The following is a 23,462-nucleotide window of genomic DNA, read 5'->3' as shown; positions in this document are numbered from 1 at the left end:
ACTAGACTCCAATTTGGCAGAGCTTTTCAAATATGCAAACAGTAGTCCAAAGCTATGTTTTCCCTCTCTTTTGTTGCCTCCGTTTCTTCTCCTCTCTTTGCAAAATCGATCATTTGCAGTTTTATTCTTCTTTATCTCATAGGTATTCTTGGCTGAGGTCATCAATAATGTCCTTTGAGTTTTACATAGGTTGAACAAATGCTGGGTTCCATGCACATTTTATGCATCACCTGGAATCACTTTCCTACTACACAATTTCCTAATGGCATTTTTCATCTGGTCATTTCTCAAAGTATAGATTAAAGGATTTAACATGGGAGTTATCACAGTGTAGAATACAGAAACTGCTTTATCAACAGGTAAGGTAACTGTTGGTCTCAGGTACACAAATAAGCAGGGCACAAGGAACAGGATAACTGCTGTGATGTGGGAGACACAGGTGGAGAGGGCCTTACGTCTAGCCTCTAAGCTATGGGCCCTTAGGGAGCGCAGAATGATCACATAGGAGCTGATCAAGAGGAGAAAGTTTGAAAGACAGATTAAACTTTGTTCTTTGGCAGGAACAAAGAATCCTAGAATGTGAGTGTCAGTGCAGGCAAGATTGAGCAAAGGGTTCAGATCACACATAAAGTGATCTATGACATTAGGGCCACGGAAGGGTAATCTGATGATGAAGAGGAGCTGTATGGTTGAATGAATAATGCCCCCCACCCATGCCACTCCCACTAGCAGTGCACACAGCTGCCGATCCATGAGGGTCGTATAGTGCAAGGGCTTATGGATGGCCACGTAGCGGTCATAGGCCGTTACAGTGAGCAGGATGACGTCAGCACCTGCAAATATATGTTCCCCAAAGACTTGGATTATGCAGTCATTGAAAGGGCGGGTTTTCTTTTCATAGAAGGAATCTATGATCACTTTAGGGGTATTGACACAGGAATAGCAGGCATCATTGAATGAGAGATGAGTCAGGAAATAGCACATGGGGTACCCCAGTAATGGGCTGGTGATGATGGTGACCATTATGAGCACATTTCTTACCATAGAGACGATGCAGACAACCAAAAACACAACAAATATGATTTTCTGCATCTTTGGATTCAGTGAGTCCCAGTAGAATAAACTCTGTCACATTGTTTCTATTATCCATGTATCTTAGGTTATTATTAATTATGTTACCTGAAAAAGTCATAATTTATTAGCTCAACCTTGAATTAAGAGTGTCAATGTAAGAAATTATAAATGCCCAGATTCTATTGAGTTCTGAATTTTAATAATATTTTTTAAGATAGGAAAAAAAAAAGTTCTGATCTTTTGAAGATTATTCAAATTCTCTCCTGGGTGAAGGCAATTTTTAATATATAGATATGCAAACCCATATGCAGACAGAAACATGAGCTGATCTCTAGGCCGTTAATCATGTGAGATGGCTCACAACCTAATGTGACTCAGTAGATTTCATGTACAGTGACAGTGAAGACTGAAATGAGGAATTGAAAATGCATGCGAAGCCTATGAATTCAAAGCTAAGGAATTTCGCTTTTACTGTTAGGAAATGGGAAGCCAGCACAAGGAATTGAGAATATGAGTGTAAGATAGGGATTCAAAAAGAGGGATTCTTTGGTATAACTCTAGTAAAGGTGCTTGTATATCTCGAATTAAGTGGCTTGAGGTTCAGTTTGGAGATAGAAGCCAGAGAAAAGAACCCCTGGCAACAGATTAGTTGTAATTGTTGACATAAAGTATAATAGAGTATTGCTCATGGGAAAGTAATGAAAGGATACAGGAGCTCCTGCAATATATTTAATAAAGCATATCGTCCAAATCTGGGTTCAGTGGTAAAGATTCTGCCTGAAGTGAAGGAGATGCATCTAGACTCGGGTTCAATCCCAGAGTCAGGGAGATCCCCTGGAGCAGGGCGTGAGAACCCACTCCAGTATTGTTGCCTGGAGAATCCCTTGGACAGAGGAGCTTGGTGGACTACTGTCTATGGGGTCACGAAGAGTCTGAACTCATTCACAACTCATTCATACTGAGCAAGCATGCATCACTTAAATCCAACAGCTTTTTAATAGCTAATTACATACTTTTAATGATTGATTTCTATATGCATGGCATGGTAGCAACCTGCGTGGATGTTATTACTTCATTAGTTTTACAGATGAGAAACAATCTCAGAAAATCATGTTAATAATAATAATAATGACAGTAATAATAAAAATCTTATTACCATAAACTTCCTGAACACTTACTTTACTCTCAGGTATTTTGTAGGCATTTGTTTTTTAATTCTTATTACAAACTTATGAGATGATTGCTACCCTCATTTTATGCTTATTTCACAGATTAAGAAATACGAAGCATAGAGAACTTAAGAATCCTGCCTAAGATCAACCAGATAATAAATAACAGAAGCATGATTGGATTTTTTCCTCCACATCCTTAACCCATGTTCTACATTGTCATAATAAACAATGCTTATTAAACTCCTTTTGATATGATAATAGTAACTATAATTATTTCAATTCAACATCAGAGGCAAGCATATATGAAGGAAATTGATCATCAGACACAGATACACATACCCATACAAACACTAGATACACAGTATAACTTATTGATGGTGGTGGTTTATTCACTAGGTCGTGTCAAACTCTTGCGACCCCATGGACTGTAACCTACCAGGCTTCTCTGCCCAGGAGATTCTCCAGACAAGATTATTGGAGTGGGTTACCATTTCCTTCTCCAGGGAATCCTCCCAACCTAGGAATCCAACTTGGGTTGGGTCTCCTGCACTGAAGACAGCTTCTTTACTGACTGAACTATGAGGTAAGCCTCTAATATTGATAGCCATGTGACACTTCTTTCATTGAAGGTCTACTTTATCCTCCTCTCTTCAATTCCAATCAAAAACATAATCCCATAGACTCTCTTGAAAAGTATGGACAATGACAATCCCAGTGGTAAAACAAATTGGTTTGAGAATCAGAAAGACAAGGTAAAATCTTGTTTTTCCCCACTTGCAGCTTCATGTTCTGGGGTATATTTCTTGGCACCTTACATTTTGTTTCCTCTAAAATCAAGTGAGAACATTAATGACCACCTCATAGGCTGTTATGAGAAGTGATTGAGGAAACATTTATGAACATATCCATCACACGGTTCAGGACACACAAAGGACCTTGCTTTTTTTTTTTTTTTTTTTTTGGCCTGTGTACCCAGGAATAGGAAAAAAATCGACATTTTGAGCAATAATACAGAGAAACATTTAACCATGCTTTAAACTTAGGAAGAATCATCTTCAACTTTTCTTTTAACGAAGCCACAGAGACCCATGTTAGGTACAGTGGTTTATCCCAGGAAAAGTTCTTCATGTTTGTGTTTGAAATAAGCAGGTTATGATTTAATATTCACATTATATCTTTTTGTGTGTAAAGTGTTTTTAAATTTTGTTTGCCTTGTCATGATCAGTCTCAATTATTAAATAAATATCTCATGGCAAATGAAGAATATCTGGTATTAGTGAGCTAGATCTTATAAATTTATTTATCTCTGTGAGCCTCAAATTTTTTCATCTGCAATTTAGATTAATGATACTTAGCAATTTATTACCTTTTGAAGAAAGGGATGAAGATGAAATGCTCTATTACTCTGTTTAAATAGAGTTGAAATAAGATGATTACTATATATGGTAAGTAACTATCTTTAATAAGTATCAGCTCTATTGAAAATCTTACCTTCTGGTTTTAAATTATTTAATGATATTTGAGGGTGTTCAGAAATAATCCTGTCTTCAAATCGACCGCCTCTTGGGCTAAGTAACTTTCAACATGAAAATATGATTCTTTCAAAACAGAATATTCAGTCTCACAGTCGATGTCTTTTAATGAGTTTAAATCTTTCCTTCTAGCCTACAGCCTCAAAAAAGTTTCACAGAAAACCTGGAAGTTGAATTTAGAATGGATTCGTTCAGAACACTATGCAGAAATGATCATCTGTAGATGGCTCTGGTCCCATAGGCAGAAGGCAGAATGCATGGTGGAAACACATTCAAAAGGATCACTCCAACCTCGATGAACCTTCCTCTGGAGAATGTAATTAACAAAAAAGACATTTCACCTGTGATGCAAGGATATTTAAAGCAGTTTCCAAGGACTTTTCTTGTAGATTCTGTCTTCTGTCTCAGGAATTAATTATTTCTTTTGATAGAAAGACTTTGCCTTGGAAGCAGGTATTCTGGAGAGACAGACTTGAGAAACACTCATTCTTGAGTGGGGAATTGTATTCTCTGCAGTTCAGTTCAGTTCAGTCACTCAGTCGTGTCTGACTCTTTGCGACCCCATGGACTGCAGCACACCAGGTCTCCCTGTCCATCACCAACTCCCGGAGTTAACACAAACTCTTGTCCATTGAGTCAGTTATGCCATCCAATCATCTCACCCTCTGTCATCCCCTTCTCCCACCTTCAATCTTTCCCAGCATTGGAGTCTTTTCAAATAAGTCAGTTGAAAAGAGTCAGTATTCCCTGCACTTGCAACCAAAGTGTGCGGGTCCCCTGTCTCTGTCTGAACCTGGATTTCTAAGAAAACTTAATGACACGTGGCTAGAAAAGATGACTTAATACCATCATGGAGACCTGTGACATAACGTATGCACTCATGTTGGAAGAGAACTTCTATTTTCTTATAAATATTAAATCTTTTCTTAAAACCTAGTATGATTTCTTGAGAGTTAGATCAGTGATGGCATAATATTATTGGAAGCCATTTCAAAGTGCCTGAAATAAAAACCTTTTTAATTTCCCCCACATTCTTCTGAGGGCAATGGAAGTAAACAGACAGTCTAATAGAATCCAGATAATTGATCTCTGGGATCCATATGGTGGTCAGCATTGAACACTAGGCAACAGTAAGAGAAATCTAAAGCATAAGAAGGGAGCCATAAATCAAACTACAAGTATTTTTCCACATTATGGCACTTCGTATTACTTTTTATAGTTATTCTAGTAGCTATGCAGTGATAAATTATTGAAGTTTTACTTTGTATTTCCTGATGGCCAATGATGTTGAGCATTTTTAAAAAGGTTGCTATGAGTGTATCTTCTTTTTGGAGAAGGGGTTTCTTTTCAAGTTCTTCATGCAATTTAAAAATTGAATTCTGGGTTCTTATTTCTTGCAGTAAGTGATTTTTATATAGTTTGGGTATATTTATCTTGTCATTTGTGTTATACATACAAGATATTTGTATATAGAATGTTATGCAAATATATATATAATTAAATATATATACAAACTTTTATTTTTCTCCTGGTCTCTGGCTTTCCTTTTATTTTTTAAAAGGGATGACATCTGATGAGCAGGAAAGCAACAGGCTTCGTCGTTTTTTTTTTTATAGTTCATGTTTATTGCAGTGTACCTCATAAATACTATTTTATCTCAAGAGCAAAAACATTTCTTCTCAAATTTTTTGTTTAGATTTCACATCCAGTTCTCCGATTCATTATCCATGAATTTTTATGTATAGTATGAAGTAGTGATCGAGGTACTTTATTTTTCTTTGTATATGAATATCCAATTAATCCAATATTGTTTGAAATATATATACATATATTTGCACTGAATTAGTTTGATAGCTTTGTTAGAAAACTTATACATTTGGATCTGTTAATGAACATTCTGTTTCAATAACACACAGCTTGGTTTGTGGGAATTTTATAGTATGTCTTGAATTTAGGTAGAATAGTTTCTTTTTTGGAGAATAATTTTCTATTTCAGATTTTTAAAAATAATATCTTTCTATATAAATTTCAAAATAGGACTGTCAATTTCTTCAAATATTCTGTGGACATGTCTCCCCCTTTACTTATATTTTTATTGAAGTATAGTTGGCTTATAATTTTCTGTTAGTTTCAAGTGTAAAGCAAAATGATATTGGGTTGGCCAAAAGGTTCAGTCAGATTTCTCCAACAACTTCTGGAAAGAGTAGAATCAACTTTTTGACCTACTCTGTATATACTTTAAAAATGTATACCTCAGAGGGAGGAGCCAAGAAGGCGGAGGAGTAGGACGGGGAGACCACTTTCTCTCCTACAAATTCATCAAAAGAATAACTGAATGCAGAGCAAACTTCACAAAACAACTTCGGATCGCTAGCTGAGGTCATCAGGCGCCCAGAAAAGCAGACCATTGTCTTCGAAAGGAGGTAGGACAAAATATAAAAGATAAAAAGTGAGACAAAAGAGCTAAGGACGGAGAGCCGTCCCGGGAAGGGAGTCTTAGGCGGCCTTGCTTGGGCTAGGGTCCGGGCCTGAGTGCCCTGAGGACAATCGGAGGGAGCTTCTGTGAGGTGCCAACTTGAACTGTGGGAGACCAAAAGAGAGAGAGAAAATTAACCGGCCGGAACACACTGCTGGCCGTTCGCAGAACAAAGGGATGGAGAAAGTCCCGAGAAGAGCTCGCAGGCTGCGGACCGGCACAGCCCCGCCGGAGGCAGGAGGCAGGGGGGAGGGGAAGGTCGCGGCGAGACACAGGGCGCAGGCACCCGACCGGCGCCGGCGGGGACTGGGGCTGGGGACGCAGAGGGCGGAAGGCGCACGCACCCGACTGGCGCCAGCGGAAACTGAGACTGGGTCCGCGGAAGGGAGTGAGTGCGCCACACCTGGGGATAGTGCGCCCATCAAGCCCCTCGCTGCCTGGACCGCTCTGACGGGGAAGGCACAGAGAGCAGGCGCAGCTTTTCCTTCCGCGCTTTTGTGTAACACCCGAGGGCTGGAACCTAGCGCAGCGCGGGGCGCGCTCCATATAGAACAGCCGGGAGCCTGAGCAGCGCAGACGGAGAAAGCAGCGTCAGCCCCTCCCGGCAGCGCCAGCCCCTCCCCGCAGAGCGACGGAACTAGCTACCTGAATAAGAGTCCACCTCCGCCCGCCTGTGTCAGGGCGGAAATGAGGCTCTGAAGAGACCGGCAAACAGAAGCCAAATAAACAAAGGGAACCGCTTCAGAAGGGACTGGTGCAACAGATTAAAATCCCTGTAGAAAACACCGACTTCACCAGAAGGGCCCTGTAGATATCGAGAAGTGTAAGCTGGAACGAGGAGCTATATGAAACTGAGCCGAACCCACACTGACCGCAAAAGCTCCAGAGAAACTCCTAGATATATTTTTACTTTTTTTTTTCCTAAGTAAGGAAAAAAAATTTTTTTTTTCTTTTTATATTTTTTCTTTTTTATTTTTTCTCTTTTATTTTCCTTTAAAATTCCCTATTACTCCCCCATTACTCCTTAATTTTCATTTTCATAGATTTTTACGATTTTTTTAATTAGGGGGAAAAAATTTTTTTTTTCTTTCTTTCTTTTTTTTTTTGTTTTTTTTTTCTTTTTTTTCTTTTTCTTTTTTTTTCTTTTTTCTTCTTTTTTTTCCTTTCCCTTTTCTCTTTTATTTTCTATTTTTCTTTTTCTCTTATTTCTTTTAAAGTCCTCTAGTACTCCTCTACTACTCTTCATTTTCATTTTCACTACACTATAACCTTACAAAAAAAAAAAAAAAAGAGAAGCCCTATCTTTAAACCAAAGATTATTCTCTCCCAATCTTGACTCTCTGTTTTCTACCTCAGAACACCTCTATTTTGTCCTTTCCCCTTCTCTTCCCAATCCAATTCTGTGAATCCTTGTAGGTGTCTGAGATACGGAGAACACTCTGGGAACAGACAGCTGCGTAGATCTGTCTCTCTCCTCTTGCGTCCCCCTTTTTCTCCTCCTGCTCATCTCTATCTCCCTCCTCCCTTTTCTCCTGTTCATGTAACTCTGTGAACCTCTCTGGGTGTCCCTAACGGGGGAGAATCTTTTCGCCATTAACCTAGAAGTTTTATTATCAGTGCTGTATAGTTGGAGAAGTCCTGAGACTACAGGAAGAATAAAACTGAAATCCAGAGGCAGGAAACTTAAGCCAAAAACCTGAGAACACCAGAAAACTCCTGACTACATGGAATTTTAAGTAATAAGTGACCGTCCAAAAGCCTCCATACCTATACTGAAACCAACCACCACCCAAGAGCCAATAAGTTTTAGAGCAAGACATACCACACAAATTCTCCAGCAACACAGGAACATAGCCCCGAATGTCAACATGCAGGCTGCCCAAGGTCACACCTAACACATAGACCCATCTCAAAACTCATTACTGGGCACTCCATTGCTCTCCAAAAAGAAGAAATCAAGTTCCACGCACCAGTACACTGACGCAAGCTTCCCTAACCGGGAAACCTTGACAAGCCAATCGTCTAACCCCACCCACTGGGTAAATCCTCCACAATAAAAAGGAACCACAGACCTCCAGAATACAGAAAGTCCACTCCAGACACAGCAATCTAAACAAGATGAAAAGGCAAAGAAATACCCAACAGGTAAAGGAACATGAAAAATGCCCACCAAGTCAAACAAAAGAGGAGGAGCTAGGGAATCTACCTGAAAAAGAATTTAGAATAATGATAATAAAAATGATCCAAAATCTTGAAAACAAAATGGAGTTACAGATAAATAGCCTGGAGACAAAGATTGAAAAGATACAAGAATTGTTTAATAAAGACCTAGAAGAAATAAAAAAGAGTCAATTAAAAATGAACAATGCAATGAATGAGATCAAAAACACTTTGGAGGGAACCAAGAGTAGAATAACGGAGGCAGAAGAGAGGATAAGTGAGGTAGAAGATAAAATGGTGGAAATAAATGAAGCAGAGAGGAAAAAAAGAAAAAAGGATCAAAAGAAATGAGGACAACCTCAGGGACCTCTGGGACAATGTGAAACGCCCCAACATTCGAATCATAGGAGTTCCAGGAGAAGAAGACAAAAAGAAAGGCCATGAGAAAATACTCGAGGAGATAATAGCTGAAAACTTCCCTAAAATGGGGAAGGAAATAGCCACTCAAGTCCAAGAAACCCAGAGAGTCCCAAACAGGATAAACCCAAGGTGAAACACCCCAAGACACATATTAATCAAACTAACAAAGATCAAACACAAAGAACAAATATTAAAAGCAGCAAGGGAAAAACAACAAATAACACACAAAGGGATTCCCATAAGGATAACAGCTGACCTATCAATAGAAACCCTCCAGGCCAGAAGGGAATGGCAGGACGTCCTAAAAGTAATGAAAGAGAATAACCTACAACCTAGATTACTGTATCCAGCAAGGATCTCATTCAGATATGCAGGAGAACTCAAAAGCTTTACAGATAAGCAAAAGCTGAGAGAATTCAGCACCACCAAACCAGCTCTTCAACAAATGCTAAAGGATCTTCTCTAGACAGGAAATACAGAAAGGTTGTATAAACGTGAACCCAAAACAACAAAGTAAATGGCAACGGGACCACACCTATCAATAATTACCTTAAATGTAAATTCGTTGAATGCCCCAACCAAAAGACAAAGATTGGCTGAATGGATACAAAAACAAGACCCCCATATATGCTGTCTACAAGAGACCCACCTCAAAACAAGGGACACATACAGACTAAAAGTGAAGGGCTGGAAAAAAGTATTTCATGCAAATGGAGACCAAAAGAAAGCAGGAGTCGCAATACTCATATCAGATAAAATAGACTTTCAAATAAAAGCTGTGAAAAGAGACAAAGAAGGACACTACATAATGATCAAAGGATCAATCCAAGAAGAAGATATAACAATTATAAATATATATGCACCCAACATAGGAGCACCGCAATATGTACGGCATACACTAACGAGTATGAAAGAGGAAATTAATAGTAACACAATAATAGTGGGAGACTTTAATACCCCACTCACAACTATGGATAGATCAACTAAACAGAAAATTAACAAGGAAACACAAACTTTAAATGACACAATGGACCAGCTAGACCTAATTGATATCTATAGGACATTTCACCCCAAAACAATCAACTTCACCTTTTTCTCAAGTGCACACGGAACCTTCTCCAGAATAGATCACATCCTGGGCCATAAATCTGGTCTTGGAAAATTCAAAAAAATTGAAATCATTCCAGTCATCTTTTCTGACCACAGTGCAGTAAGATTAGATCTCAATTACAGGAAAAAAATTGTTAAAACTTCAAACACCTGGAGGCTAAATAACACGCTTCTGAATAACCAACAAATCATAGAAGAAATAAAAAAAGAAATCAAAATATGTATAGAAGTGAATGAAAATGAAAACACAACAACCCAAAACCTATGGGACACTGTAAAAGCAGTGCTAAGGGGAAGGTTCATAGCATTACAGGCTTACATCAAGAAACAAGAAAAAAGCCAAATAAATAACCTAACTCTACACCTAAAGCAATTAGAGAAGGAAGAACCCCAGGGTTAGCAGAAGGAAAGAAATCTTAAAAATTAGGGCAGAAATAAATGCAATAGAAACTAAAGAGACCATAGCAAAAATCAACAAAGCTAAAAGCTGGTTTTTTGAAAAAATAAACAAAATTGACAAACCATTAGCAAGACTCATTAAGAAACAAAGAGAGAAAAACCAAATTAACAAAATTAGAAATGAAAATGGAGAGATCACAACAGACAACACTGAAATACAAAGGATCATAAGAGACTACTACCAGCAGCTCTATGCCAATAAAATGGACAACTTGGATGAAATGGACAAATTCTTAGAAAAGTATAACTTTCCAAAACTGAACCAGGAAGAAATAGAAGATCTTAACAGACCCATCACAGGCAAGGAAATCGAAACTGTAATCAAAAATCTTCCAGCAAACAAAAGCCCAGGACCAGATGGCTTCACAGCTGAATTCTACCAAAAATTTAGAGAAGAGCTAACACCTATCTTACTCAAACTCTTCCAGAAAATTGCAGAGGAAGGTAAACTTCCAAACTCATTCTATGAGGCCACCATCACCCTAATTCCAAAACCTGACAAAGATGCCACAAAAAAAGAAAACTACAGGCCAATATCACTGATGAACATAGATGCAAAAATCCTTAACAAAATTCTAGCAAACAGAATCCAACAACATATTAAAAAAATCATACACCACGATCAAGTGGGCTTTATCCCAGGAACGCAAGGATTCTTCAATATCCGCAAATCAATCAATGTAATACACCACATTAACAAATTGAAAGATAAAAACCATATGATTATCTCAATAGATGCAGAGAAAGCCTTTGACAAAATTCAACACTCATTTATGATTAAAACTCTCCAAAAAGCAGGAATAGAAGGAACATACCTCAACATAATAAAAGCTATATATGACAAACCCACAGCAAGCATCACCCTCAATGGTGAAAAATTGAAAGCATTTCCCCTGAAATCAGGAACAAGACAAGGGTGCCCACTCTCACCACTACTGTTCAACATAGTGTTGGAAGTTTTGGCCACAGCAATCAGAGCAGAAAAAGAAGTAAAAGGAATCCAGATAGGAAAAGAAGAAGTGAAACTCTCACTGTTTGCAGATGACATGATCCTCTACATAGAAAACCCTAAAGACTCTACCAGAAAATTACTAGAACTAATCAATGAATATAGTAAAGTTGCAGGATATAAAATTAACACACAGAAATCCCTTGCATTCCTATATACTAACAATGAAAAAACAGAAAGAGAAATTCAGGAAACAATACCATTCACCATTGCAACAAAAAGAATAAAATACTTAGGAGTATATCTACCTAAAGAAACAAAAGACCTATACATAGAAAACTATAAAACACTGATGAAAGAAATCAAAGAGGACACAAACAGATGGAGAAACATACCGTGTTCATGGATTGGAAGAATCAATATTGTCAAAATGGCTATTCTACCCAAAGCAATCTATAGATTCAATGCAATCCCTATCAAGCTACCAACGGTATTTTTCACAGAACTAGACCAAAGAATTTCACAATTTGTATGGAAATACAAAAAACCTCGAATAGCCAAAGTAATCTTGAAAAAGAAGAATGGAACTGGAGGAATCAACCTGCCTGACTTCAGACTCTACTACAAAGCCACAGTCATCAAGACAGTATGGTACTGGCACAAAGACAGAAATATAGACCAATGGAACAGAATAGAAAGCCCAGAGATAAATCCACGAACCTATGGACACCTTATCTTTGACAAAGGAGGCAAGGATATACAATGGAAAAAAGACAACCTCTTTAACAAGTGGTGCTGGGAAAACTGGTCAACCACTTGCAAAAGAATGAAACTAGAACACTTTCTAACACCATACACAAAAATAAACTCAAAATGGATTAAAGATCTAAATGTAAGACCAGAAGCTATAAAACTCCTAGAGGAGAACATAGGCAAAACACTCTCCGACATAAATCACAGCAAGATCCTCTATGACCCACCTCCCAGAATATTGGAAATAAAAGCAAAACTAAACAAATGGGATCTAATGAAACTTAAAAGCTTTTGCACTACAAAGGAAACTATAAGTAAGGTGAAAAGACAGCCTTCAGATTGGGAGAAAATAATAGCAAATGAAGAAACAGACAAAGGATTAATCTCAAAAATATACAAGCAACTCCTGCAGCTCAATTCCAGAAAAAATAAATGACCCAATCAAAAAATGGGCCAGAGAACTAAACAGACATTTCTCCAAAGAAGACATACAGATGGCTAACAAACACATGAAAAGGTGCTCAACATCACTCATTATTAGAGAAATGCAAATCAAAACCACAATGAGGTACCATTACACACCAGTCAGGATGGCTGCTATCCAAAAGTCTACAAGCAATAAATGCTGGAGAGGGTGTGGAGAAAAGGGAACCCTCTTACACTGTTGGTGGGAATGCAAACTAGTACAGCCACTATGGAAAACAGTGTGGAGATTCCTTAAAAAACTGGAAATAGAACTGTCATATGACCCAGCAATACCACTTCTGGGCATACACACTGAGGAAACCAGATCTGAAAGAGACACGTGCACCCCAATGTTCATCGCAGCACTGTTTATAATAGCCAGGACATGGAAGCAACCTAGATGCCCATCAGCAGATGAATGCATAAGGAAGCTGTGGTACATATACACCATGGAATATTACTCAGCCGTCAAAAAGAATTCATTTGAACCAGTCCTAATGAGATGGATGAAACTGGAGCCCCTTATACAGAGTGAAGTAAGCCAGAAAGATAAGGAACATTACAGCATACTAACACATATATATGGAATTTAGAAAGATGGTAACGAGAACCCTATATGCAAAACAGAAAAAGAGACACAGAAATACAGAACAGACTTTTGAACTCTGTGGGAGAATGTGAGGGTGGGATGTTTCAAAAGAACAGCATGTATACTATCTATGGTGAAACAGATCACCAGCCCAGGTGGGATGCATGAGACAAGTGCTCGGGCCTGGTACACTGGGAAGACCCAGAGGAATGGGGTGGAGAGGGAGGTGGGAGGGGGGATCGGGATGGGGAATAAGTGTAAATCTATGGCTGATTCATATCAATGTATGACAAAACCCACTGAAATGTTGTGAAGTAATTAGCCTCCAACTAATAAAAAAATTTAAAAAAATAAATAAATAAAAAAATAAAAATGTATACCTCAACTTTCCTGTTTTTACTAGCATTTTACATAGCATTTTGTTTTTAATTTCAATTTCTAATTGCTATTTTTTGCAGAAATAATTTTGATATTTTGTGTTGACATTGTATGTTGTGACATTGTTAAATTAACTGAGTAGGTATATTTGATTGTTTTTAAAGTCCTAAATATATATACCTTTATAATGATTCTATCTACCCATTGATATATTTTTTAATTGTTGCCTCTTCTTACCTTTATGTCTTCTATTTCATTTTCTTACCTTTGCAATAGCTAGAATCTAGGTTACATTGTAGAAGAGAAATTCGAACTGGCCTAACTTGTTCGTTTACAATCTTAGAGACAATTCACCATTAAGTGTGATGGTAGCTGTAGTATGTATACAGATACTCTTTATCAGGCTGGGCAAATTCCTTTATATTCTTCATTTTCTAAAATATTTTTATTCATAAATCTGAATTGAAATTTATTAATTCATATTAATTCCAAGTAGGGAAAAGTTATATATTGTCACACTGCTTATTTAACTTATATACAGAGAATATCATGCAGAATGCTGGGCTAGATGAAGCACAATCTGGAATCAAGATTCCAGGAGAAATATCAGTAACCTCATATATGCAAATGACACCACCCTTATGGTAGAAAAAGGACTAAAGAGTCTCTTGATGAAAGTGAAAGAGGAGAGTGAAATAGTTGGCTTAAAATTCAACAGTCAAAAAATTAAGATAATGGCATGCGGTCCCATCACTTCATGGCAAATAGATGGGGAATCAATGGAAACAGTGGTGGACTTTTTTTTTTATTCCAAAATCACTGCAGATGGTGACTGCAGTCATGAAATTAAAAGACAGTTGCTCCTTGGAAGTAAAGCTATGACCAATTTAGACAGCATATTAAAACATTACTTTGCCAACAAAGTTCTATCTCGTCAAAACTATGGTTTTTCCAGTAGTCATGTATGGATGTGAGAGTTGGACCATAAAGAAAGCAGAGTGCCAAAAAATTGATGCTTTTGAACTGTGGTCTTTGAGAAGACTCTTTAGAGTCCCTTGGACTGCAAGGAGAGCCAACCAGTCAATCCTCAAGGAAATCATTCCCGAATATTCATTGGAAGGCCTGAAGCTCAAATACTTTGGCCACCTGATGTGAAGAACTGACTCATTGGAAAAGACCCTGATGCTGGGAAAGATTGAAGGCGGGAGAAGGGGACGACAGAGGATGAGATGGTTGGATGGCATCATGGATTCAATGTCCATGAGTTTGAGCAAGCTCCAAGAGTTGGCAATGGACAGGGAAGCCTGGCATACTGCAGTCCATGGGGCTGCAAACAGTCAGACGTGACTAAGCTACTGAACTGAACTGAATGAATTTGTATGTATCTATTGAAATGGCATTATAAGTCTTCACCGTTAATCTTTTATTTTAATGAAATTTTTGAATGTTAAAAACATTTCTGATGTAAACTAACATGCATATATATTTCATGTATTGGTATGTTGCTTAATATCTTTTTGCATATTTTGATAGGAGATATTTGTCATTTTCTTTCTTGTAATGCAATTTGTCACGTAAGAAATGCTGCCTGCATGAAATGATGTGTTTACTGTTCTCTATTTTTTGAAAAACTTTGTGTAGAAATAGCATTATTTATTTTTAAAATATTTTATGGAATTTAGAAGTTGAATTTTTTGTACCTGGAGTTATTTTTGACTAACAGAAGCAGAAGATATTAAGAAGAGGTGGCAAGAATACACAGAAGGACTGTACTAAAAAGATCTTCATGACCCAGATAATCATGATGGTGTGATTACTCACCTAAAGCCAGACATCCTGGAATGTGAAGCCAAGTGGGCCTTAGAAAGCAGCACTACAAACAAAGCTAGTGGAGGTGGTGGAATTCCAGTTGAGCTATTTCAGATCCTGAAAGATGATGCTGTGAAAGTGCTGCACTCAATATGCCAGCAAATTGGGAAAGCTCAGCAGTGGCCACAGGACTGGGAAAGATCAGTTTTCATTCCAATCCCAAAGAAAGGCAATGCCAAAGAATGTTCAAACAGCCACACAGTGGTACTCATCTCACACCCTAGTGCTCAAAATTCTCCAAGCCAGGCTTCAGCAATATGTGAACGATGAACTTCCAGATGTTCAAGCTGGTTTTAGAAAAGGCAGAGGAACAAGAGATCAAATTGCCAACATCTGCTGGATCATCAAAAAAACAAGAGAGTTCCAGAAAAAACATCTTTTTCTGCTTTATTGACTATGCCAAAGGTCTTGATTGTATGGATCACAATAAACTGTGGGAAATTCTGAAAGAGATGGGAATACCAGGCCACCTGACCTGCCTCTTGAGAGACCTATATGCAGGTCAGGAAGCAACAGTTAGAACTGGACATGGAACAACAAACTGGTTCCAAATAGGAAAAGGAGTACGTCAAGGCTGTATATTGTCACCCTGCTTATTTAACTTATATGCAGAGTACATCATGAGGAACGCTGGGCTGGAAGAAGCATACACTGGAATCAAGATTGCTGGGAGAAATATCAATAACCTCAGATATGCAGATTACACCACCCTTATGGCAGAAAGTGAAGAGGAACTAAAAAGCCTCTTGATGAAAGTGAAAGAGGAGAGTGAAAATGTTGGCTTAAAGCTTAACATTCAGAAAAGTAAGATCATGGCATCCAGTCCCATCACTTCATGGGAAATAGACGGGGAAACAGTGGAAATGGTGTCAGACTTTATTTTTCTGGGCTCCAAAATTACTGCAGATGTTGATTTCAACCATGAAATTAAAAGACGTTTACTCCTTGGAAGGAAAGTTATGACCAACCTAGATAACATATTAAAAAGCAGAGACATTGCTTTGCCAACAAAGGTCCATCTAGTCAAGGCTATGGTTTTTCCAGTGGTGATGTATGGATGTGAGATTTGGCCTATGAAGAAAGCTGAGCACTGAAAAATTGATGCTTTTGAACTGTGGTGTTGGAGAAGATCCTTGAGAGATCCTTGGACTGCAAGGAGATCCAACCAGTCCATCCTAAAGGAGATCCTGGGTGTTCATCGAAAGGACTGATTCTGAAGCTGAAGCTGAAACTCCAATACTTTGGCCACCTCATGTGAAGAGTTGACTCATTAGACAAGACCCTGATGCTCAGAGGGATTGGAGGCAGGAGGAGAAGGGGACGACAGAGGATGAGATGGTTGGATGACATCACCAACTCGATGGACATAAGTTTGAGTAAATTCTGGGAGTTGGTGATGGACAGGGAGGACTGGCGTGCTGTGATTCATGGGGTCACAAAGAGTCGGACACGACTGAGTGACTGAACTGAACTGATGGTCTTCAGTACAAATTCAGTGTCTTGATCTAATATAGGACTGTTTTGATTTTTAATTACATCTTTAATAATAGTTTTACAGTAAACTGGTTTTTAAGTTGTCAAATGTTCTGGCTCAAATTTGTTCATGATATTCCTTACCATTCTGTTAATATCTGTAGAATCTGAATCTGTAATTCTGTGTTTTCATTCTTGAAGTAGAAATATGTCTTTCTTTCTCTCTTGTTCTCTTTCACTTTTTCTCCTTTTACTCCCACTTCTACTTTTTAATCTGGTTAAGGGCTTATCAGTTTTATGATGTTTTCAAATAATCAGATTTATCTTTTATTGATTTTTGTATTATTTTTCATTTTCTATTTCATTGATTTTTTTCTTATCCTTATTATTTCCTATGTTCTACTTACTTTCTGCTTAATTTTCTCCAATTCTCTCATTTTTCTAACTCTATAAGTTATAATTTTTAGGAATTGATATTAAACATGATTTTCTGACATATTTGCGTTAATATTCTGGTGTGTGTTAGCTGCTCAGTTGTGTCCTACTCTTTGCAACCCCATGGACTGTAGCCCGCTAGGCTCCTCTGTCCATGAAATTCTCCAGGCAAGAATACTGGAGTGGGTTGCCAGTTCCTGCTCCCGAGGATCTTCCTGACCCAGGGATCGAACCTGGGTCTCCTGCGTTGCAGGTGGATGCTTTACTGTCTGAGCTACTAGGCAAGCAAAGGTGGGTACTAATACATAATATATCACCTGCCTATCTAGCCACCTCTCGACCTGGCTATCTATATGGTATAATATATGTATCTATCGATCTAGGATGGGTATCCTATTTCTCTCCACTCTGAATTTCCCCCATGGTCCACCATGTGGGGAATGACTGCAGCATCTGATGGCTGACATAGCCCCAAGATCCTTTGTCTATCAAAATGGCAGGCAACATTCTTTGTCCACAGTACCTCTTCTTGGTCGTAAATTCAAATCAACATTTGGTAAGCATTTTATAATCAATTCTCTATCTGGTACTAGGAAGCCACATCCTTGTATCAGGCAGGATTGTGCTGAGAAGCCATTCAATGTACTCATTTTCAGATTAGGCACTGTTGATAATCTAAAACTCTCTGAATTGCCTATTTTACTAGTCTATTATTATCTAAGAAATACTTTCTTTTCTGATTCTTTTCATATCTATCTATATGTTATCGACCACCTCAAGATATTTCAGTTCAGTTCAGTCGCTCAGTCGTGTCTGACTCTGCAACCCCATGAATCGCAGCATGCCAGGCCTCCCTGTCCATCACCAACTCCCCGAGTTTACTCAATCTCACGTCCATCGAGTCAATGATGCCATCCAGCCATCTCATCCTCTGTCGTCCCCTTCTCCTCCTGCTCCCAATCCCTCCCCGCATCAGGGTCTTTTCCAATGAGTCAACTCTTCTCATGAGGTGACTTCTTTACCATTATTAATTTTGCCAGAGGGCTGGTTACACACTGAATAATACAAGAGATAATAATCTTACAAAACAAACAGGATATAAGCAATACAGCTAGTAACACTAATAAAGAAATAAGTAGGGATTTACACCATGTACTTTCAGAACAAAAACAAGTCTCTAAAAGACCAGCAAGACTAGAAAGTTGATCACTTGAGCAAGAAATCTGATTTTATGTGTGGATCAGTACATGTTTAATATTATAGGATTCATCTGGTATTGAAAACAAAAACAGTATTCAATTTGAATTACAGCACAGGTGCCCCCTTGAAATGCTATATGGTTATTTAGGGCCACGTGATTTTGTAATATAGTTTTCCTCATTATTTTGACTCCAGAATTTAGTACTTTTATAGCCTGGTACTGTCATTTAAGGCCTTCTGGGTGAATTCTGTCAAGATTTCTTTGTATACAATTGCATCTTCCAATCCCAATGAAGGCACAAAAATACCTGTTAAGTCATTATACTAGTGAAATACAGGTGTCTTGGTTCATTGGTCTCATACTGGTGGCAAATTTCCTAGAGCAGTAACTAAATTAGCACACAAGATGCTATGACCACAAGGGAATCCTGAAGTATATCTTCCTAGCTTTTCTGGCAGAAGCCAGGGCCATAGATCAGGGCATCAAAATCATTGAGTTCCATTAGGTGCAACCCAGTATCATATTTCTAAAAGCATGATTCATGGGCTTCCCTTGTGGCTCAGCTGGTAAAGAATGCACCTGAAATGGGGAAGACCTGGGTTCAATCCCTGGGTTGGGAAGATCCCATGGAGAAGGGAAAGACTACCCACTCAAGTATTTTGGCCTGGAGAATTCCATAGACTAATCCATGCGGTCGAAAAGAGTCAGACACGACTGAGAAACTTCTACTTTCAGTGTGACTCAGTCTGTCCCATACCAATCACTGTCTTTCAGAGACATTATATATTAGAATTTTTCACAAGGCATGGAGCCTAATTACCAGTTCACTAAGTGGCGTCCTACTTTTTGTCATCCACTGTCCTCCACTATCTCCCAGAATTAGCTCAAACTCATGTCTATTGAGTTGATGATGCCATCCAACAATCTCATTTTCTGTTGTCCCCTTCTCTTCCTGCTTTCAATTTTTCCCAGCATCAGGGTCTTTTCCAATGAGTCAGCTCTTTGCATCAGTTGGCCAAACTATTGGAGTTTCAACTTCAGTATCAGTCCTTCCAATGAATATTTAGGGTTGATTTCCTTTAGGATTGACTGGTTTAATCTCCTTGCAGTCCAAGTGACTCTCAAGAGTATTATTATGCTGATTATATTTAGATCCCAGCATGAGTGGAGGGGTTAAATGTAAATGACCATAGCCAGCTCTTAGCTATATAAATAAATACAATAACTGAAAGAGTGGCACTTGTAATCATTGGGAAGTTATAATTTTGCCTGAAATTTAGCTCATAAGTCTTACAGAGCTTGATAACACTAAAGGAAAACTCGTATTTATGGCCAGGGTCAGAATAAGTACTCTGGTTGACCGTCTACTACTAGCAGTAGTGGCCTAGACAAAAATATAACTTTTTCTTCTAAAATAAATTTTTGAAAGAACCATCTAATCAGAGTCTTGGAAAAGAAAAAGGAAAAAAAAAAAAACCCACCAAAGCAAACCAGAAGTATTGGAAGTAGGTTTGTTGGCTTTGGGGTCAATTACCAAGCCAACAATTTGATTGGTTTCTAAAATTTACACATGGTTGTGACCAAGATACAGAAACCTTAGATTCATGAACAAAAGACCAAGAAGTCAAGAAAACATTTAATATAATCACATAGATCAGATTTAGAATTTTGGAATAGCTATCTACTTCTGATATCCTCTATTTTTAATCCTGATGTGTATGTTTCTTTTCTATTAGAGCATTATTTTAAGGTGAGTTTGAGGTCATCAATTTGCTGTCTAGACTGGTCCAGTACAAGAGAACTTCGTTCAAGAGAACTTGGTTCAAGTGGTTCAAGAAAACCCATTTGATCATGGTATATGTTCCTTTTAATGTATTGCTGGATTCTGCTTGCTAGTAATAGCATTTTATTGAAAATGCTTGCATCTACCTCTAACAGTGATATTAGACTGTAATCTTCTTTTTCCTGATATCTTTGTTAGCATAGGGATGATGGTGACCTCAGAATTAGTTTGTGAGTATACCTCCCTCCATAATTGTTTGGAAGAGTTTGAGAAGGATATGCGTTAGCTCTTCTCTAGATAATTGATAGAATTTGCCTGTGAAGCCATCTAGCCCTGAGATTTTTTTATTGGAAGATTTTTAATCATAGTTTTAATTTCAGTGCTTATAATAGGTCTATTTGTGTTTTCTATTTCTTCCTTGTTCAGTCTTAAAAGGTTGTACTTTCCTAAGAATGTGTACATTTCTTCTAAGTTGTCCCCTTTATTGACATATAATTATTGGTAGTAGTCTCTCATGATCCTTTGTATCTCTGCAGTATCTGTTGTAACTTTTCCATTTTCATTTCTACCTTTATTGTTTTCAGTCTTCTTCCTTTTTTTCCCTCTTGATGAGTCTGGTAATTCTCACCCAACAGCAGCAACAAAATATAGTCTAAATAAAAATATCACCAGTAATTACAAGTTCATAATTTTAGTGTTTTCTAAGTATAAAAAGGAGTAAGAGTCTGGGTTTATTGAAATCACACTCTGATATGTGTCTTTATTATCCACAACCAGTATGCTATTTTTCTCTATCCTGAATTCCCTTAGGGTACACCTTTGGGTCACTGCAGTAATGGGTGACTTGGCAACATCCTTTGTTTATTTAAATGGCACGAGACATTCTTTGTCCACAAATAATAATTAAGCTGTAATTTGTTTGGAGGGTATTTTCTTTTTCTGACTTATGAGACATCATTAGTATGCTATTTGGTTATGAAAGTATTATAACTTCCATAGTAAAACTATGACACATGAAATGTTGAGAAATAAGATCTCAGTCTCAGCAAAAATTGCCTTCCCTAAAACAAAATGTCCATTGCAGATGAAATTCTTTCTCTTTAGATTTCCCATTTTGCCTTAAAGTGTTTGGTTGCTCACTCTAAAATGGGTATATAATCTCATTAAGGCCAAATGCAATTTATTTCCCCATAATTGAGCTTAATTTCTTCATCTCTTCTTTGACATTTATTGTGAACAATATCATGTGCTCTAGTTCTGGAGACATATGCTCATTTTATTATCCTTTTTTCTAAGACTATATAAATTCTGTATCTACTCCTTTAATTGAAGATATATTGGGAAAAGTCATTCAAATTTATGGTATCATAAATCACTACCTAGAAGTAAATTGTCAGACCATAAGCCATGGCCACTTTAGTGGGTATTGTCAAAAAACGTTTCAAAATGTATTTATAAATCTACAGTACTTACAGCTATATAAAATGCTTTGTTCCTCATATTGGTAGCTTTATTGTTTTATCTCTCTTCTCTTGATTGATTTCTTTAAATTAATTTATTTATTTTAAATGAAATTTAATTACTTTACAATATTGCAGTGGTTTTTGCCATACACTGACATGAATCAGCCATGGGTGTAAATGGGTTTCTGACTTTTATTAATCCTTTCAACAAAAAGACTTTTGACTTTTGTCTTGTTTTCTACTTAGGAGTTTTTAACTCTGTCTTTGATTTCATTCTCTAGGTTTATAGTATCATATATCAATATTTTTAGATTTATTTTGTTTTCAAATTTTCAGGTTTTAATAACTAGGTGACTTAGATCATTTATTATCAAAATATTTTATTTATTAATGATAGAGATTCAATTACAATACTTAATGTCATTTTATGAAGACAATAAGGGCATGTTATGAACACACTAAGACCAATAAATACAACTTATATAAAATGAGAAGTTCCAAGAATTATATAAAATAATGAAACTCATTAAAACAAATAATAGACAAAATCAGTATCTCTATGTGTTTTAAATAAATTAAATTTCTAATTTCCAGTCTTCATAAATTTACTGTACATATAATTTCATTAAAATTATAAAAGAAATAACATCTGTCCTAAACAAAGCTAGACAAAAATAGAACATAAAAGAATACATCTGAATTCATTCTTTTGAGTTCAGTATTTCTCTTATACTTATCCACTTTTGTAATTTTTCTACAAAATCTGCATATTCTTTAAATTTTTCAACAGAGACTGTCATATCATCTGTGAATAAAGATCATTTTGTTTTATTTTCTAGTCTGGGTGATTTTTTTGTTTGTTTGTTTAAGCCTATTTCTTGTTGCTATTCGGTCACTAAGTTGTGTCTGACTCTTTGTGACTGAAAGACCCCATAAACTGGACACAACAGGCTTCCCTGTGCTTCACTATATCCCAGAGTTTGCTCAAACTCATGTTCATTGAGTCTAACAGTATAGAAAGGCAAAAATTGAATTTGGTAAGGTTTCAATTTATAAAATCAATATAAAAAATACTTTTATACCAGTAATAAATAATCAACAATACATTATTTTAAATGCCATATGTAGTGGAATCAACTATTTTAATTACTTAGGAATAAATTTCCCCAAAAACATGTAGTAAATGTACATTAATTCAGATAAATGTTTTGAGAAAAAGTAGAGAAGATTTAAAAAATAGAGAGCTCCATGTTTATATATCAAAAAAACTAGATCTCACTTAAAAAATCTATCCATCTCCTTCAATTACTCTGAAAGAAACCCCCTTCAAGAATATCAGAGCAGAACTTATATACATGTATATGAGAGAAATTCAAAAGAATATTCTAATTATTATATTGAGATAGAGGGGATATAGTCTAGCCCAAATTCCCTTATTAAAAAAAAATTTGAAGAACTTACACTACCTAATTTAAATGGTTATTATAAATCTAGAATGGTCTAGTTGCGATTTTTTTATAAGCGTAGACAAGGAGATCAATGTAAGAGGTTGTCTGAAGTATATCCAGAGGAAACTTTCAGAATATAGACCTGTGTATCAGAGAGAGGAATTGGTAAACATTTTCACTGAGCCTATGTAACCTACAAAACTCGAGTGTCATAAAAGAAAAACAAATGGTTTTTATTTAAAAAATAAAAGTT

At 37.1% G+C, this 23,462-nt stretch overlaps 1 pseudogene; it reads right to left on the bottom strand.

Annotated features, from left to right (window-relative positions):
• Window positions 1-219: 219 nt before the first annotated feature.
• Window positions 220-1,150, bottom strand: LOC122706618 (annotated as a pseudogene).
• Between the last annotated feature and the right edge of the window lie 22,312 nt (window positions 1,151-23,462).

This window comes from Cervus elaphus, chromosome 2 (genome assembly GCF_910594005.1).
Source record: "Cervus elaphus chromosome 2, mCerEla1.1, whole genome shotgun sequence".
NCBI lineage: Eukaryota > Metazoa > Chordata > Mammalia > Artiodactyla > Cervidae > Cervus > Cervus elaphus.
The sequence above is the reverse complement of the archived record's forward strand: the minus strand, read 5'-3'. Positions and strand labels throughout refer to the sequence as shown.